Genomic DNA, 19,463 nt, shown 5'->3' with positions numbered 1-19,463 from the left:
GCATAGTTAATTCCAGCAGGGGAGACTGGGAAAGTTTTCATAGCATGGGTAGTTTCTAAAGCTCTCCCTTGGCATCGGGATTGGATTTCCTGATGCAGAGCTGGGTGTATATAGAAAAAATGAAAGGTGCTAACGTTTCTCGTGCTAGCACCCCAGACATGGATTTGCAGAGCTAGTGAAGACAGGAATGCTGATTGAGCTTGGGACAGGAACAGAGGGAAAACGATGGGGAGGTGAGTTTCTACATCCCCTTTCCTAGAGTGGCTTTGCAGGGCTGGCGTGCCTCCCAACAGTCTCCAGAGTGGTGCTTCAGCATCAGGACCAAAGTCCTATCTTTAAAGGTGCCCCTCCCTCAGCACTCCAAGAAGCAGGCAAAGCAAGATCTGGTCCAAAACAACATGTGGTTAACTTGCCAAAGCCCCTTGAGCCCCAAATGCTGACCCAGTCCATTTTCCACTGGGACAGAGCACAGACATCTGGACCCAAGGGTCAAACAGCCCTGTCTGGGATCTCTGTGATTTGGCATGGAAGCCAGCCAGCAAGAGGCCAGGCCACACAAGGGGCTCAGAGAAGCCACGGTGCCAAGTACAGGCAGCAGCTGAATAAGGAGATCACAGGGCTCAGTCACTCCATCGCATCCAACTCTTTGTGACCCCATGGCCTGTAGCCCCACCAGGCTCCTCTGTCTACGTGATTTTCCAGGTAAGAACACTGAGCGAGTTGCCATGCCCTTCTCCTGGGGATCTTCCTGACTCAGGGACTGAATCCCCACATCTCCTGCACTGGTAGGCAGATTATTTTACCACTGAGCCACCAGTGAGTGCTGTTTCCTCAGAGTCAGGAAAGGTTGGAAAAGAGACAGCTCCTAGGCTGGGCTTCTGAGCATGGAACTTGGTGACTGCAGGGAGACAGAATGGGTAGGGGATGTCACAGAAGCCTGGTTGGTAGGTGGGGCTCTGGGAACAGCTTTGCCTCCTGCAGGAATGCAGAGTACATGCTTTGTTCCCCAGAGGGAAAATTGACCCTTTCACCAGGCTAGTGTTTTCGAACTTTTATGACCATGACCCAGAGTTAGAAGACATTTTACATCATGACTCCATACATACACTATATATATATACATAATTGAAATAAACATTTTATCAAATAACTCCTCCTGGAACATAAACAATAAAATGTGTTGTGGTTGTGCAGTTCCAGACTTTATAACATCAGCTCTAGAACTGGGTTTGGGAGGAGTGTTTGAGGGAGAATGGATACAGGTATACGTATGGCTGAGTCCCTTCCCTGTTCACCTGAAACTATTACAATGCTATTAATCAGCTATACCCCAAACAAAATGGTTTTGGTGTTAAAAAAATAAAAATAAAAAATTTAAAAATGTATGACCAAGAAAAATAGTGTATATTGTATACCTGATAACTAATTTGGGCTTCCCTGGAGGCTCAGACGGTAAATAATCCACCTGTGATGCGGGAGATATGGGTTTGATCCCTGGGTTGGGAAGATCCCCTGGAGGAGGGCATGGCAACCCACTCCAGTATTCTTACCTGGAGAATCCCCATGGACAGAGGAGCCTGGTGGGCTACAGTCCATGGGGTCGCAAAGAGTTGGACCCAACTGAGTGACTAAGCACAGCATAGCATAATAACTAATTTATTTACAGAAAGAAAAAGAAAGAACTCAGTTTTTCTCCATTTTTTGTTTTTTTCTTTTTGGCTGCATTGGGCAGCAGATGGATCTTAGTTCCCCAACCAGAAAACGAACGTGTGTCCTGTGCTATGGAAACCTGAGTCTCAAACCACTGGACCACCAGGGAAGTCCCATCTCCATCTTTTCATTCTGTCATCTTCAGTATGCTGGCTACTTCCTTGACATCACAATACACCTGCTCCAGGAAACACTTCACACAGCTGCTTTCAGAGATATCAAAGCACCTGTTTTTCTCTCAGGTCTTTTTTTTAGAAGGAAAGAAACTTACAGACTTTTTTAATGATGGCTGGAGAGGGTGTGGAGAAAAGGGAACCCTCCTACACTGTTGGTAGGAATATAAGCTGGTGCAGCTACCATGGAAAACATTGTGGAGGTTCATCAGTAAACTAAAAATAGAATTACTGTATGATCCAATAATCTCACTCCTGGCCATATAGCCAGACAAAGGTATAATTCAAAAGAGACATGCCCCTGTGTGTTCACAGCAGCACTGCTCACAATAGCCAAGACATGGAAACAACGTAAATGTCCATCGACAGATAAATAGGTAAAAAATATGTAATGCATATACGTAATGGAACACTTCAGTTCAGTTCAGTTTAGTAGCTCAGTCGTGTCCGACTCTCCGCGACCCCATGAATCACAGCACGCCAGGCCTCCCTGTCCATCACCAACTCCCGGAGTTCACTCAAACTCATGTCCATCGAGTCGGTGATGCCATCCAGCCATCTCATTGTCTGTCGTCCCCTTCTCCTCCCGCCCCCAACCTTTCCCAGCATCAGAGTCTTTTCCAGTGAGTCAGCTCGTCACATGAGGTGGCCAAAGTATTGGAGTTTCAGCTTTAGCATCAGTCCTTCCAATGAACACCCAGGATTGATAGAACGGACTGGTTGGACCTCCTTGCAGTCCAAGACTCTCAAGAGTCTTCTCCAGCACCACAGTTCAAAAGCATCAATTCTTCGGCGATCAGCTTTTGTCACAGTCCAACTCTCACATCCATACATGACCACGGGAAAAACCATAGCCTTGACTAGATGGACCTTTGTTGGCAAAGTAATGTCTCTGCTCTTCAATATACTATCAAGGTTGGTCATAACTTTCCTTCCAAGGAGTAAGCGTCTTTTAATTTCATGGCTGCAATCAACATCTGCAGTGATTTTGGAGCCCAAAAAAATAAAGTCTGACACTGTTTCCACATCTATTTCCCATGAAGTGATGGGACCAGATGCCATGATCTTTGTTTTCTGAATGTTGAGCTTCTAGCCAAACTTTTCACTCTTCTCTTTCACTTTCATCAATAGGCTTTTTAGTTCCTCTTCACTTTCTGCCATAAGGGTGGTGTCATCTGCATATCTGAGGTTGTTGATATTTCTCCTGGCAATCTTGATTCCAGCTTGTGCTTCTTCCAGCCCAGCGTTCCTCATGATGTACTCTGCATATAAGTTAAATAAGCAGAGTGACAATATACAACCTTGACGTACTCCTTTTCCTATTTGGAACCAGTCTGTTGTTCCATGTCCAGTTCTAACTGTTGCTTCCTGACCTGCATACAGGTTTCTCAAGAGGCAGGTCAGGTGGTCTGGGATTCCCATCTCTTTCAGAATTTTCCACAGTTTGTTGTGATCCACACAGTCAAAGACTTTGGCATAGTCAATAAAGCAGAAATGGAACACTACTCATCCACAAAAAACAACAAAATGATGTCATTTGCAGCAACACTGCTACAACTAGAGATTGTCATACTAAGTAAAGTAAATAAAAAAGAGAAAAACAGATACAATATGATATCATTTGTATACGGAATCTAAAATATGACACAAATGACCTGTGAAAATTGTTACGAAACAGAAAGAATCACAGATATAGATAACAGACTTGTGGTTGCCATGGAGGAGGGGGTTGGGGAAGGGATGGAGTAGGAGGTTGAGGTTAGCAGATGTAAGCTCTTAAATATAGAATGGATAAACCACAAGGTCCTATCGTATAGCACAGAGAACTATATTCAATATCCTAGGATAAACCAGAATGGAAAAGAATATTTTAAAAAGAATTTATATATATAACCAGGGAAGCCCAAGAATACTGGAGTGGGTAGCCTATCCCTTCTCCAGCAGGTCTTCCCAACCCAGGAATTGAACCAGGGTTTCCTGCATTGCAGGTGGAATTTTTTACCAGCTGAGCTAGCAGGGAATCCCGTTATATATGTAAGAGATAGATATGAATCACTTTGCTGTACTGCAGAAATTAATACAATATTGCAAATCAACTATACTTCAATAAAAAAAATACTGATAAAAAATTTTAAAGTAACTTAACCTAGAAGCCCCCTTAGCTTACTACTTACTCCGTGTGGTCCTCAGACTGGAAGCATGTGGATTTACCTCCCCTAGGGAGGTAGGCGGCTCCTCAGCTCCACCCCAGACCGACAGATTCACAATCTGCCTTGTAGAAAAATCCCAGGCGATTTACACGTGCAATCAATCTTCAGAAATATCTCCACCACTGATTTCCCATCCTTGATCAGAATTGCATCACATACTCAAACTAAAACCAGTTACTGGCAGGCAGGTTAGAATTACCACTACAGGCTTAGGTTAATCAAAATTGACTTCCAGAAGCTGAGGAGGGAGCCCAGTTTTCCTTAAAGCTGGATATCTGAACAACATTAAGACTCTATCAGTAAGAAAGAGAAGAGATAGGGTAAAGATTTTGGTAGACAGCTAAGAAAGTGTGTCCCAAGGAGACAGACAGATAAGCAGGTAAATTACAAAATAGTGTAGTAAGTACTAAGACTGAGATATTAAATGTGCCAGTAGTTCAGTTCAGTTCAGTTCAGTCGCTCAGTCGTGTCCGACTCTTTGCGACCCTGTGAATCACAGCACGCCAAGCCTCCCTGTCCATCACCAACTCCCGGAGTACACTCAAACTCATGTCCATCGAGTCAGCGATGCCATCCAGCCATCTCATTCTCTGTCGTCCCCGTCTCATCCCACCCCCAATCCCTCCCAGCATCAGATTCCCTTTCAGTGAGTCAACTCGTCACGTGAGGTGGCCAAAGTATTGGAGTTTCAGCCTCAGCATCAGTCCTTCCAATGAACACCCAGGATTGATCTCCCAGAGGAAAAAAACATCAACTAACTACTTTGGGATGTTGAAGCAAACTTCAGTGAACAGGTATCACTTAAGGAGAATCTTAAAGGATGAATAAAAGCTTTACTGCAGACACCAGGGTGAAGCATATTCCAGGCAAAAGCAATAGCATGTGCTAAGACAAAATATGTTTAGCATATTTCTCTTTTGCAGCTCTGTGAATTCCTCCTAAATCCATCACTAACAACTCAACATGTCTGCATCATGAAATGTATTTGGAGAAAGAAGATGTACCAGAAGATAATGGCTGGAGAAGAGGACAGAATTGGAAGTTGTGCTGTAACATTCTTCAAAAGAAAAAGACTTTCTCTGTCCCAAAGGATCCATTCACCCCTTCTTACTTGGGAATTTTTCCAGGAATGTTAACTCTCTCATACAGATCAAGCCACTTAAACCCTCTGTCCAGGGACTTCCCTGGTGGCCCAGTGGTTAAGACTCTGAGCTTCCAATGCTAAATAAATAAATACTTTTTAAAAACCCTCTGTCCTGGGTGTTTTAATCAAGGGAAACACATAAAAGGGAAAGATCAAAGGCAGGAGGAGAAGGGGATGACAGAGGATGAGATGGTTGGATGGCATCACTAACTCAATGGACATGAGTTTGAGCAAGCTCCAGGAAATGGCAAAGGACAGGGAAGCCCGGCATGCTCCAGTCTATGGGGTCGCAAAGAGTTGGACATGAATGAGCAAATGAGCAACAACAAAAATAGTGGTAAAGAACCGACCTGCAAAGGCAGGAGACATAAGAGATGTGGATTCAATCCCTGAGTAAGGTGATCCCCTGCAGGAGGGCATGGCAACCCATTCCATTATTCTTGCCTGGAGAATCTCATGGATAGAAGAGATTGGTGGACTACAGAACAAAGAGTCAGACATGACTGAAGTGACTTAGCATACATGCATGCATGCTGAGTGCTTTAGCTAAGTCTTCTATTATTATTCCAGAAATTGACTGTTCTCCAAATGACCCACCTCTCTCAAGGCTGGGTCTATATTTAGAATGATATCAGTTTAAGAAATATCTATAATAATTTAGAACTGTTTTGCACTGAAAATGCTCAGTTTAACAGACCAGAGATAGTCAAACCCTGTTGCCAAGGAATAGGGGTGCACACCACATTCCTGAAATCAAACAACAGCCCACTCTTCCTAATTCACAGAGATTCATGGAGAGAATATTTAGGTGTTTTTCTCAAAAAATTTTTTTCTTAAACACTTCTGGGTTATTATTTATCTGTAAGGATTCTGAAGTAAAATGTATATTCAGGATTTTTAAATTTAAAATTTAAAATGCTGATGGCATCCTGCAAATAGTCTCCTGATTTTCCAGATGCCGTCTCACCAGAGCACATCTGGGACTCACATACAACCATCAGCCAACTAAAGCATCTTCCCTGAAAGAATCATCTAAACACAATCTAGATGTAATATGTGGATATGTAGCAATATGTATGAAAGTGCATGAGGCTATAAACACAATTATTTTTCACACTAGTAGAATTTTTATTCTTTTTGGTGGACTATATGCCAGGCCCTTAAGTTTTTCTTCCAACAAAAGTAGCAACTAAATTCAAAATCAGCTTAAGAAGCCTGTTGTAAGTGGGTATGGGGAATTAATATATGAATATGTGATAATGTCAATCACACTATACACATTATCTCTTTCAGTCTTCAAACCAACATATAATGTAGATAACATTTTTCTCATTTTTCTTATATGGAAAAGTTTCAGTGAAGGTGTCATACTCCAGATTATATAACCCAATGAGGGGTAAACCAGGGTTTGAATCAAAAGTCTTTGACTTCCCACTTCCCAATTCACACTGAGGAAGGAAAATTCTGCATATTCCATTCTTACCATTACAGAGTCTACTTGAAAATGTTTTCGGTGCAACTTTAGTCCATCAAGCTAAAATAGCAATCTGAAAAACACACTGCTAGATGATGGGCTGCAAAGACAATTAAGACACAACCCCATCAGGCCTGGAGGAGTCCACAGTTTGAGGCAGGAAGGCAGAAGCCATAAGGAAGAAAGTGATAAATGCTATTCGGAGGCACAAGATGTTCATCCTGCCAGCAATGCTCGCCCACGTTCACACCCTGGTGAGCTCCCAGTTCTTCTAAAGCCCAGGGCCGCCTACTCTAAGCAGCCAACCAGAAACCCTTCTCTGCCACTTTCTCCTCTGCTTCTGCAGCACCTTACATATCCCCCTCAAGAAACGATTAACTCTATGCATTACATGTCTGTCTTCCCCACTATATTTTGATTTGTTTTAAAAAATAAGGTTCATCTGAGATTTCCCTGGAGGTATGATAGCTAAGTTGCCACACTCCCAATGCAAGGGGGCCCAGATTTGATCCCTGGTCAGGGAACTAGATCCCACATGAAGCAACTAAGAGTTCATAGGCCACAACTAAAGATCCCATGTGCCACAATGAAGATAAAAGATCCCGCATGCTACCACTAAGACCCAGCACAGACAAATAATTAATAAAAAGAAAGAAAGAAGGGTTGTCTGTCTATAATATCACTCACTTTCTTGGAGACAAGAGTTGGTCAACTCACCTGGATAATGTGATCCTATCCAAACATCATGTTCATTGGGAAAAGATATTCCTCTCAGCAAGAAAGATGGTTCCTAGGTCAAGGGCACACTCAAAGCTTATCTGTCCTACTAGAACCTCTAACAAGATCTCAGGGTTCATTTATAGAAGCATGTGAGCATCTCAATGAGATTATTCCTTTTTTTAATCTCTACTCTATATTCGTAGCACACTGTCTATTTTACATAGTACATGTTTGATATGTGCTTATTGAGTGAATAAGAAAAGAATGAAAAAACAATAATCTTCCATATTGAATATGTACTTAGAAGATGGACTGTATGGAATACTAGAGGGCTTTCTCATTTGAAAAGAAAATTACATTAGTGTGTTTTCCAGATACTCAGTTCAGTTCAGTTGCTCAGTTGTATCTGACTCTTTGCAACCCCATGGACTGCAGCACGCCAGGCTTCCCTGTCCATTACCAACTTCCAAAGCTTACTCAAACTCATGTTCATCAAGTCAGTGATGCCATCCAACCATTTCATCCTCTGTCGTCCACTTCTCCTCCTGCTGTCAAGCTTTCCCAGCATGAGGGTCTTATCCAATGAGTCAGTTCTTCACATCAGGTGACCAAAGCGTTGGAGTTTCAGCTTCAGCATCAGTCCTTCCAATGAATATTCAGGACTGATTTCCTTTAGGATGGATTGCTTGGATCTCCTTGCAGTCCAAGGGACTCTCAAGAGTCTTCTTCAACACCACAGTTCAAAAGCGTCAATTCTTCAGCACTCAGCTTTCTTTATAGTCCAACTCTCACATCCAGATATTATTTAAGCTCAAATTCAAATTAAAAATGGGAACATATTAACTCATATTGGAACCTGGAAACTGGATCTGAAATTATGCTACAGGAGAAATTTCCTCCTTGTTTTAAAGTCTTTCTTCTGAACTTCCAAATGCCTCCTTTGCTACTGGCATTCTACAGGAGCATTCACAGGCCTGCTGAGTATCCCAGCAAGGGATCCACTCTCAGCAAGAAGCCATTAGGTCCTTGGATACAACTCATGACTCTGTTCTCAGCATCCTCTAGGATGTTACGCCACAGTCTTCACTACACTTTACTAACTTGTTCCTCTTCTGTAGTATTTAAAAGAAAAGACAATGGAGCTTGTTTTCTAGATAGGAAACTCGTTAAAAGCAAAACCTGTCTTCCACTTGTTTTGAATCCACTATTAGCAAATGTGCACTAACATAAGCCACAGAAAATAGGAGATACAAAAGACATTTGTTGAATGAACAGCTGGGAAAGTCTCATTTTTATGGCAAGTTCTTACTTATCAAAGAATATCAATGCACTTAATGTTATCTACTCGTCGCATGAGGTAGAGCGACTGAACTGAACTGAATGTTATCTAAGCTTTAGTTTAAGGAGGTACATAGGTTGATACTCCATTTTATAGATGAAGAAGTGGAAACACAGAGAAATTATTTGTTCAAAAAAAAAGAAAAATAGGACAACCAATTAAAATTGAGAAATTTGTATGCAGGTCAGGAAGCAACAGTTAGAACTGGACATGGAGAAACAAAGGGAGAAGAATCAAATCAACAAAATTAGAAATGAAAATGGAGAAATCACAATAGACAACACAGAAATACAAAAGATCATAAGAGACTACTGTCAGCAACTATATGCCAATAAAATGGACAACTTGGAAGAAATGGAAAAACTCTTAGAAAAGTATAACTTTCCAAAACTGAACCAGGAAGAAACAGAAAATCTTAACAGACCCATAACAAGCACAGAAATCGAAATTGTAATCAGAAATCTTCCAGCAAACAAAAGTCCAGGACCAGACAGCTTCACTACTGAATTCTACCAAAAATTTAGAGAAGAGCTAACACCTATCCTACCCAAACTCTTCCAGAAAATTGCAGAGGGAGGTAAACTGCCAAACTCATTCTATGAGGCCACCATCACCTTAATACCAAAACCAGACAAAGATGCCACAAAAAAAAGAAAACTACAGGCTAACATCACTGATGAACATAGATGCAAAAATCCTTAACAAAATCCTAGCAAACAGAATCCAACAACATATTTAAAATATCATACATCATGACCAAGTGGGCTTTATCCCAGGGATGCAAGGATTCTTTAATATCTGTAAATCAATCAATGTGATACACCACATTAACAAATTGAAATATAAAAACCATATGATTATCTCAATAGATGCAGAGAAAGCCTTTGGCAAAATTGAACACCCATTTATGATTTAAAAAAAAAAAACCCTCCAGAAAACAGGAATAGAAGGAACATACCTCAACATAATAAAAGCTATATATGACAAACCCACAGCAAACATTATCCTCAATGGTGAAAAATTGAAAGCATTTCCCCCAAAGTCAGGAACAAGACAAGGGTGCCCACTCTCACCACTACTATTCAATATAGTTTTGGAAGTTTTAGCCACAGCAATCAGAGAAGAAAAAGAAATAAAAGAAATCCAGATTGAAAAAGAAGAAGTAAAACTCTCACTACTTGCAGATGACATGATCCTCTACATAGAAAACCCTAAAGACTCCACCAGAAAATTACTAGAGCTAATCAGTGAATATAGTAAAGTTGCAGGATATAAAATTAACACACAGAAATCCCTTGCATTTCTATACACTAACAATGAGAAAACAGAAAGAGAAATTAAGGAAACAATTCCATTCACCATTGCAACAAAAAGAATAAAATACTTAGGAATAAATCTACCTAAAGAAACAAAAGACCTATATATAGAAAACTATAAAACACTGATATTTTATAGAAAGAAAGATGACACAAATAGATGGAGAAATATACCATGTTCATGGATTGGAAGAATCAATATAGTGAAAATGAGTGTATTACCCAAAGCAACCTATAGATTCAATGCAATCCCTATCAAGCTACCAACAGTATCTTTCAGAGAACTAGAGCAAATAATTTCACAATTTGTATGGAAATACAAAAAACTTTGAATAGCCAAAGCAATCTTGAGAAAGAAGAATGGAACTGGTGGAATCAACATGCCTGACTTCAGGCTATACTGCAAAGCCACAGTCATCAAGACAGTATGGTACTGGCACAAAGACAGAAATATAGATCAGTGGAACAAAATAGAAAGCCCAGAGATAAATCCACGCACCTATGGACACCTTTTCTTTGACAAAGGAGGCAAGAGTATACAAAGGAGAAAAGACAATCTCTTTAACAAGTGGTGCTGGGAAAACCAGTCAGCCACTTGTAAAAGAATGAAACTAGAACACTTTCTAACACCATACACAAAAATAAACTCAAAATGGATTAAAGATCTAAACATAAGACCAGAAACTATAAAACTTCTAGAGGAAAACATAGGAAAAACACTCTCTGGCATAATTCACAGCAGGATCCTCTATGACCCACCTCCCAGAGTAATGGAAATAAAAGCAAAAATTAACAAATGGGACCTAATTAAACTTAAAAGCTTTTGCACAACGAAGGAAACTATAAGCAAGGTGAAAGGACAGCCTTCAGAATGGGAGAAAATAGTAGCAAATGAAGCAACTGACAAAGGATTAATCTCAAAAATATACAAGCAGCTCCTGCAGCTCAATTCCAGGAAAATAAATGACCCATTCAAAAAATGGGCCAAAGAACTAAACAGACAGTTCTCCAAAGAAGACACAGATGGCTAACAAACACATGAAAAGATGCTCAACATCACTCATTATCAGAGAAATGCAAATCACAACCACAATGAGGTACCATCTCATGCTGGTCAGAATGGCTGCTATCCAAAAGTCTACAAACAATAAATGCTGGAGAGAGAGTGGAGAAAAGGGAACCCTCTTACACTGTTGGTGGGAATGCAAACTAGTACAGCCACTATGGAGAACATTGTGGAGATGCCTTAAAAAACTAGAAATAGTACTGCCACATGACCCAGCAATCCCACTGCTGGGCATACACACCAGGGAAACCAGAATTGAAATAGATACGTGTACCCCAATGAGAGTCATACTGTGAAGAAAGCTGATCGCCGAAGAATTGATGCTTTTGAACTGTGGTGTTGGAGAAGACTTCTGAGAGTCTCTTGTACTGCAAAAAGATCCAACCAGTCCATTCTAAAGGAGATCAGTCCTGGGTGTTCATTGGAAGGACTGATGCTAAAGCTGAAACTTCAATACTTTGGCCACCTCATGCGACGAGTTGAATCACTGGAAAAGATTCTGATGCTGGGAAAGGTTGGGGGCGGGAGGAGAAGGGGGCGACAGAGAATGAGATGGCTGGATGGCATCATCGACTCTGTGGACATGAGTTTGAGTGTACTCCGGGAGTTGGTGATGGACAGTGAGGCCTGGCGTGCTGTGATTCATGCGGTCGCGGAGAGTCAGACACGACTGAGCAACTGAACTGACTGACTGACCCCAATGTTCATCGCAGCACTCTTTATCATAGCCAGGACATGGAAGCAACCTAGATGTCCATCGACAGATGAATGGATAAGAAAGTTGTGGTACACATACACAATGGAATACCAGCCATTAAAAATAATACATTTGAATCAGTTCTAATGAGGTGGATTAAACTGGAGCCTATTATACAGAGTGAACTAAGTCAGAAAGAAAAACACTGACACAGTATACTAACGCACATATATGGAATTTAGAAAGATGGTAACGATAACCCTATACGCGAGACAGCAAAAGAGACACAGATGTATAGAACAGTCTTTTGGACTCTGTGGGAGAAGGCAAGGATCAGATGATTTGAGAGAATAGCACTGAAACATGTATATTATCATATGTGAAACAGATCGCCACTCCAGGTTCAATGCATGAGACAGGGTGCTCAGGGCTGGTGGACTGGGATGACCCTGAGGGATGGGATGGGGAGGGAAGAGGGAGGGGGGTTCAGGATGGGGGACACATGTATACCCATGGCTGATTCATGTCAATGTATGGCAAAACCCACTACAAAATTTTAAAGTAATTAGCCTCCAATTAAAATAAATTTTAAAAAAGAAGAAGAAGAAAAACTGGACATGGAACAACAGACTGGTTCCAAATGGGGAAAGGAGTACGTCAAGGCTGTATATTGTCATCCTGCTTATTTAACTTATGTGCAGAGTACATCATGAAAAATGCTGGGCTGGATGAAGCACAAGTTGAAATCAAGATTACTGGGAGAAATATCAATAACCTCAGATATGCAGATGACACCACCCTTATGGCAGAAAGTGAAGAGCCAAAGAGCCTCTTGATGAAAGTGAAAGAGGAGAGTGAAAAGTTGGCTTAAAACTCAACATTCAGAAAACTAAGATCATGGCATCCGATCCCATCACTTCATGGCAAATAGATGGGGAAACAATGGAAACAGTGATAGTCTTTATTTTGGGGGGCTCTAAAATCACTGCAGATGGTGACTGCAGCCATGAAATTAAAAGATGCTTGCTCCTTGGAAGAAAAGTTAAGGACCAACCCAGACAGCATATTAAAAATCAGAGACATTACTTTGCCAACAAAGGTCCATCTACTCAAAGCTATGGTTTTTCCAGCAGTCATGTATGGATGTGAGAGTTGGACTATAAAGAAGGCTGAGCACCAAAGAACTGATGCTTTTGAACTGTGGTGTTGGAAAAGACTCTTGAGAGTCCCTTGGACTGCAAGAAGATCCAACCAGTCCATCCTAAAGGAAATCAGTCCTGAATATTCATTGGAAGGACTGATGCTGAAGCTGAAATTCCATACTTTGGCCACCTGATGCAAAGAACTGAGTCATTGGAGAAGACCCTGATGCTGGGAAAGATTGAAGACAGGAGGAGAAGAGGACAACAGAGGATGAGATGGCTTGATGACATCATCAGCTCAATGGACATGAGTTTGAGTAAGCTCTGGAAGTTGGTGATGGACAGGGAAGCCTGGTGTGCTGCAATCCATGGAGTTGCAGAGTCAGACACGGCTGAGCAACTGAACTGAACTGAATTAAAATTGAATTTCAGATAAACTATTCTCCATTGCCAAAATGCATGGGATTTAATAATACTAAAAAATTGTTCATTATATTTACTAGCAATTAAAATTTAACTGAATATTTTGTGTTTTCTCTGGCAACCCTAGACCAATAGATTTTGTTAGCAGTGAGGAAAAAGGAAATCATTTCATCATGATCAATCATTGAAACACCCACATTAATCTATAATTTAACCAAAAACAAAATAAGGGAAATAAATAGACACCTGAGTTGAAGTGATATCAATATGGGCAATCAAATTTTGTCACAATTTCCAAGCTCTTTAAGAAGAAGGCAATTTAGCCCAGTAACTACAATAAGATACTTTATGAGATATTTTAAAAGTAGTGAAGGTTCTAGCTTGTACCTAAGATGGAATTTGGGCAACTCTGAAAACCTTTCAGGGTCAACCCCCAAAGAATTCTCTTTGCTGAAAGACCTAAGAGCCCCAGGCAGAGAGAGAACAAGTTTTTATTATTTGCCTACTCTGTGGCGACAGAGGAATAAGTCAGGTATGGTCTCTGCCTTCCCAGAGAACCTAACTCTGTAGAAATCCCCCTTTAAGGGCCAAGAAGCAAGAAAACATCCCACTTGGCCAAGTAATCAATCCTTAGAAACTAAGAACAGCTATTTAGAGTACAGCAGTATTTGTCCTACAGACTATCCCATGTTCATCTTCCTGGACTGCATCCCAGAAAGAGAAAGGACTACAGGGAATATAAAAGTGCTGCTTCCCTGCAGCCTCTGACAAACATGGAGAGTACAGTGAGCCCAGCGTTCCACTAAGACTCACAGAGTGTGCTAATGGCGGAAGACGGCACTTCCCCTTTCCTCCCTGTACATCAGGCTTTGACATCAAAGAGAAGGAGGCATGGCAAACTTAGGAGACACTCATCAGGAACATCCTGCAAAACCCCCAGAAACACCCTAACATACTTTGGGAAGAATTTGCAAGGGTGGGAGGTCCTCTGTCAGCAGGTGAAAACAACAGATGATGAAATATTGAGATGAAGCCCCTGAGTGTCACTGGCTGATGAGTCTTGGAAATCTGTGTGAGGCAGCTGATTACACTCAACTGTCAACCATTAAATGCTGGAGTATCACCATGTCCAATTTCAACCATGTCAATACCACGTGGCAGCATATCTGGGCCTCTTTATTAATTTTATCTTTCTGAATTTATTTCCAATGGAAAATGATTTAAATCATTTAAAGTGGTTAAAACATTTTCATCATCCTAAGACATATAATAAGAACTCTTTAAATACTTTGGCAGGCACATTAAAGGACAAGATGAAATATTAAAATTTCCCAAGATATGACAACCTTCCAGCTCATAAAAACTATATTGCAACAGCCCTTAAAGAGAAATATAATATGAGGGCTTTGGGAATTAAATGTAACCAATCCTATCCTAGGGTTCATCTAATGAGCTGCTCAAGACCTCATGTTTTCCTTTGCCACTGGCACATCTGTCAGGTGATTAAACATGCTTTTTTGAGAAGCAGAACAGGTGCAATAGTTAAGATTTCCTCAGGAAGAGACAAACAAACAAACAAACAAAAACAGGGTAGAGTACAATTCACTTGATAGTGTTTTACAGGGGAAATTTTTTAATATATATAACAAGAAAAAGAATTTGTTAATTTACCCTAAATTTACATACTATGAAAAAACATGAGTCATTTTTCTCACCTTTAAAGAGAGGCTAATAAACAGATTTCTAAATTAGGGCAGCATTCAAATTCCATTCATTCTTTATTCTTTTTTTATTTCATTTCTTTCTTTCTTTCTAAAAATGTCTTCAAGAATTTTCATTGGTTTTCCTAGCTCAGCTTACTCTCAGGTATATAGTCAAGGTGCTAGTAAAACATACTTTTCCATATTAACACATTTTTTGTTACTTTAATCTCTTAATTTAAAAGTGTCTCAGGGACTTCCCTGGCAGTTCAGTGATTAAGACTTCACCTTCCAATGCAGAGAATTGTGAGTTCGAATTCTGGTTGGGGAGATAAGATCCCATATGCCTCACCACCAAAAAAATCAAAACATAAAACAGAAGCAGTACTGTAACAAATTCAATAAAGACTGTTAAAAAGTCTTTATGGTCTGCATAAAAAAATCTTAAAAAAAAGTAAGTGCCTCAACTGAGTTTCCAAATATTACCCAGCCACCCACTCTCCAACTTTCCGTATCTTTCAGAAGCCATAGCTCATGCATGACTGAACCTCAGATCTGTCCTACCTTCTGCAACAATGTTCCGCTTTCCCATTCTCCATCAGCCACAACCTCTCTGAAGTCCCTCTGCCTTTTATAATGTACATGTATGATGTCACACCACTTGACCCCTCATTCTAATTTCCTCATCAGACTTTCCCTTGGCAAATGCCTCAGTAAGTTCACGTTTAAAAGAGGTCAACCATTTGGTTATGTAACTAGCAGCTATCAAAAAAAAAACAAAAACAAAAAACCAGCATTTCATCAAATAAAAACCAAAAAGAATATTAAAATACAAATGTGTGTGGATCCATGTACTGAGGCAAGGTTCCTATTATAATTTAAATAAGCTGTGATCAATAAAAGATCCATGTTGTAATCCCTAGGGTAAGGGCTAAATGCAAATATAGTCCATGGAATTCTCCAGGCCAGAATACTGGACAGGGTAGCTTATCCCTTCTCCAGCAGATCTTCCCAACCCAGGAATCAAACTGGGGTCTCCTGCATTGCAAGAGGATTCTTTACCAACTGAGTTATCAGGGAAGCCCCCTTAAATGAAAATAAATATACCTAAAGAGCCAGTAGATTAAATCAAAATGTTACTAAAAACATTTCATGTACAAAGAAAGAAGACAAGCAAGGAGATACAGAGGAACAAAAAGAGATGATGCAAATTGAAAACAAATGGCAAAATAGTGGACTTAAATTCAACCACATGATTAATTACTTTGAATGTAATAGACTAAATACTCTGATTAAAAGATAGAAATATTTATATCATATAACAAGCAACACTCAACTGTATGTGCTCTATCACAGAAGCATTTAAAATACAAAGGTACAAACAGATTGAAAGTAAAATAAAAAAGACATATCATGCAAACAGTAAGCATAAGGAAGATATAGAGACTCTATTAACATCAGATAAGATAGGCTTGAAGACAAGGAAACTTTCCAGAGACAAAAGAAAAAGAAGTTAAGATATAACAATCATATATGTACACCTACTAAAAGAACTGCATGATACATAGAGCAAGAGCTGTCTGAACTGAAATAGACAACAATCTGAGCCAAGATTTTCACACTCCTCTCAGTAATTGATAGAACAGGTAGACATAAAATCAGTAAAAATATGAAAAATTTGAACAAAACTATCAACCAACATGACTAAATTGACATTTATTGATGTCCCACCTAACAACGGCAGTATTTTCAAGTGCATGTGAAACATTCATTAAGATAGACCATATGCCAGGCCAAAAACAATAATCTCAGTAAATACAAAAGGACTGAACTCACATAGCATGTGTTTTATGACCCACAAAAGAATAAAATTATAACTTAACAGAAATGTACCTGGGTATATCCATATATATGGAAATTAAGCAATATATTTTTAAGTAATCGAAGGATCAGAGAAATAAATCACAAAACAAATGAGAATATATTCAGAGCTAAATTTAACTGAAAACATAAGATATCAAAACTTACAGAATTCAGTGAAAGAAATGCTTAAAGGAAAATATAGTTTCAAATGTTAATAACAGAAATGAAGGAAAGCCTAAAATCAATTATCTAAAATTCCCGTTTTAAGAGCTAAAAGAAGAATAAGTAAAGCCCAAAATAAGGAATAGAAAAGAAATAATATTATAAGTTTAAAAATAAAAATTAAACAATAGAGAAAATCAATAAAACTAAAACAAAGCTTTTCGAAAAAAATTCATGAAATTGATATCCATCTACCTACATTGAACAAGAACCAAAGAGACAAGAAATAAATTACCAATATCAGGAATAAAAGAGAGGACTTTACCACATATCTCATAGAAATTAAAAGGATGATAGGAAATAATACTGATAACTTTATGTCAATAAACCCAACTACATAGATGAAGTCGACGAAGTGTTTGAAATACACAAACAGCAAAAACTAATTCAGGATAAAATAGAGAATCTAAATAGTTCTATATTAATTCTTTAAAATTGAAATTATAATTTATACTCTTTGCTTTAAAAAAATGTATGTCTGGAGAACTTCACAGGTGAATTCTAATAAACATTTAAAGAAGAAATAGTACCCATCCTACACAAAATCTTTCCAAATATATAGAAGGGAATACTTCCTCTATTCATTGCCTTGAGGCTGGTGTAACAATTTAACATAAATTTGCTGGCTTAAAACAACAGAAATTTTTTCCCTCACTGTTCTGGATGCCAGAAATCCAAATAGCATAACTGGGCCAAAATCAAGGTGTCAGTTGAACTATGCTTCCCTCAGAGGCTCTATGTAGAACCCTTTCCTGGACTCTTTCAGCTTCCAGTGGCTATCAGCATTCCTTGGCATGCGATGACCCTGTTACTCCAATCTATGTCTCTACGGTCTCACTGCCTCCTTCTCTTCTCCTTTTCCATCTGTGTGAAATCTCCCTCTGCCTCTTACTTGTAAGGACATTTAATGATTGCATTTACAGACAATCTTGATAATCCAAGACAATTTCCCCATTTCAAGACAATTTCCCCATTCCCTCAACTTAATCATATTAGCAAAACTCTACTTATGTTTAAGATGACAATCAGAGATTCTGGGGATTAGCACATCTTCGAGGACCTTATTTGGATTCCCTGGGGGCTCAAACAGTAAAGAATCCACCTGCAATGCAGGAAACCCTGCAATGCAGGTTTGATCCCTGGATTAGGAAGATCCCCTGGAGAAGGGAACAGCAACTCATTTCATTATTCCTGCCTGGAGAATTCCATGGACAGAGGATCCTGGCAGGTTATAGTCCATGAGGACTTTATTTAACTTACCATACTCCCTAACTTATTTTATTAACCTATATTACTATTACAAAAAAAAACGCTCAGTTCAGTCTCCCAGTCATATCTGACTCTTTCCCACCCCATGGACTGCAGCACGTTAGGCCTCCCTATCCATCACCAACTCCCAGAGTTTACTCAAACTCATGCCCGTTGAGTCGGTGATGCCATCCAACAATCTCATCTTCTGTTGTCCCCTTCTCCTCCCCGCTTCAATCTTTCCCAGCATCAGGGTCTTTTCAAATGAGTTAGTTCTTCACATCAGGTGGCCAAAGTATTGGAGTTTCAGCTTCATCATCAGTCCTTCCAATGAATATTCAGGACTGATTTCCTTTAGGATGGACTGGTTGAATCTCCTTGCAGTCCAAGGGACTCTCAAGAGTCTTCTCCAACACCACAGTTCAAAAGCATCAATTCTTCAGCGTTTCTTTACAGTCCAACTCTCACAACCACACATGACTACTGGAAAAACCATAGCCTTGACTAGACAGACCTTTGTTGGCCAAGTAATGCCTCTGCTTTTTAATATGCTGTCTAGGTTGGTCACAACTTCTCTTCCAAGGAGTAAGCGTCTTTTAATTTCATGGCTGCAGTCATCATCTGCAGTGATTTTAGAGCCCAAGAAAATAAAATCTGTCACTGCTTCCACTGTTTCCCCATCTGTTTGCCATGAAGTGATGGGACCGGATGCCATGATCTTAGTTTTCTGAATGTTGAGCTTTAAGCCAACTGTTTCACTCTTCTCTTTCACTTTCATCAAGAGGCTCTTTAGTTCTTCTTCACTTTCTGCCATAAGGGTGGTGTCATCTGCATATCTGAGGTTATTGATATTTCTCCCGGCACTCTTGATTCCAGCTTGTGCTTCATCCAGCCCAGCATTTTTCATGATGTACTCTGCATATAAGTTAAATAAGCAGGGTGACAATATACAGCCTTGACGTACTCCTTTCCCCATTTAGAACCAGGCTATTGTTCCATGCTCAGTACTAACTGTT

The sequence above is a fragment of the Moschus berezovskii genome, chromosome 13, assembly GCF_049115385.1.
Source record: "Moschus berezovskii isolate FMDL1 chromosome 13, NW_MosBer_1.0, whole genome shotgun sequence".
Lineage (NCBI taxonomy): Eukaryota > Metazoa > Chordata > Mammalia > Artiodactyla > Moschidae > Moschus > Moschus berezovskii.
Note: the sequence above shows the minus strand (reverse complement) of the source record.